Consider the following 388-nt stretch of genomic DNA (forward strand, 5'->3'; position numbering starts at 1 on the left):
ACATGAATACAATGCATGACGGTGTGATATCCCCCACAAATGCAATAAACAAACACAACATTATCGAAGGGAAAAAACAAAGAAAAAAATGGTACGTAAAGATAGGCTTTGCATACTACCATCTTTGACGTCATGAGTTCCCATCCCGCCTTTCAGCAATTTCATAACCTTTAGTCTCGCAACGTGAATTTCAGTCTACTCGCTGCCAAACCCATCTATCGGCCTTCGCTCGCTCTCCATCATTAACACTCCCTCATTCCATCACTCTGACGATGGAGATAGAAAAGATTTTCATTAGTGCGTATTCAGGATAACAGACTATACAAGCAATCTATTTAAGGCGAACTCATGTCTGTCTCGTTAAATTTTACAATGAAATGGTTTTAAC

The 388-nt window shown here is 39.4% G+C and overlaps 1 protein-coding gene across 1 annotated transcript in view; it reads left to right on the plus strand.

The window, feature by feature from the left end:
* LOC119590732 overlaps positions 1-388 on the plus strand; it is a gene marked incomplete at both ends in the record, with an annotated part of 85,576 nt that overhangs the window by 54,992 nt on the left and 30,196 nt on the right.

The sequence above is a fragment of the Penaeus monodon genome, chromosome 27 (assembly GCF_015228065.2).
Source record: "Penaeus monodon isolate SGIC_2016 chromosome 27, NSTDA_Pmon_1, whole genome shotgun sequence".
Classification (NCBI taxonomy): Eukaryota; Metazoa; Arthropoda; class Malacostraca; order Decapoda; family Penaeidae; genus Penaeus; species Penaeus monodon.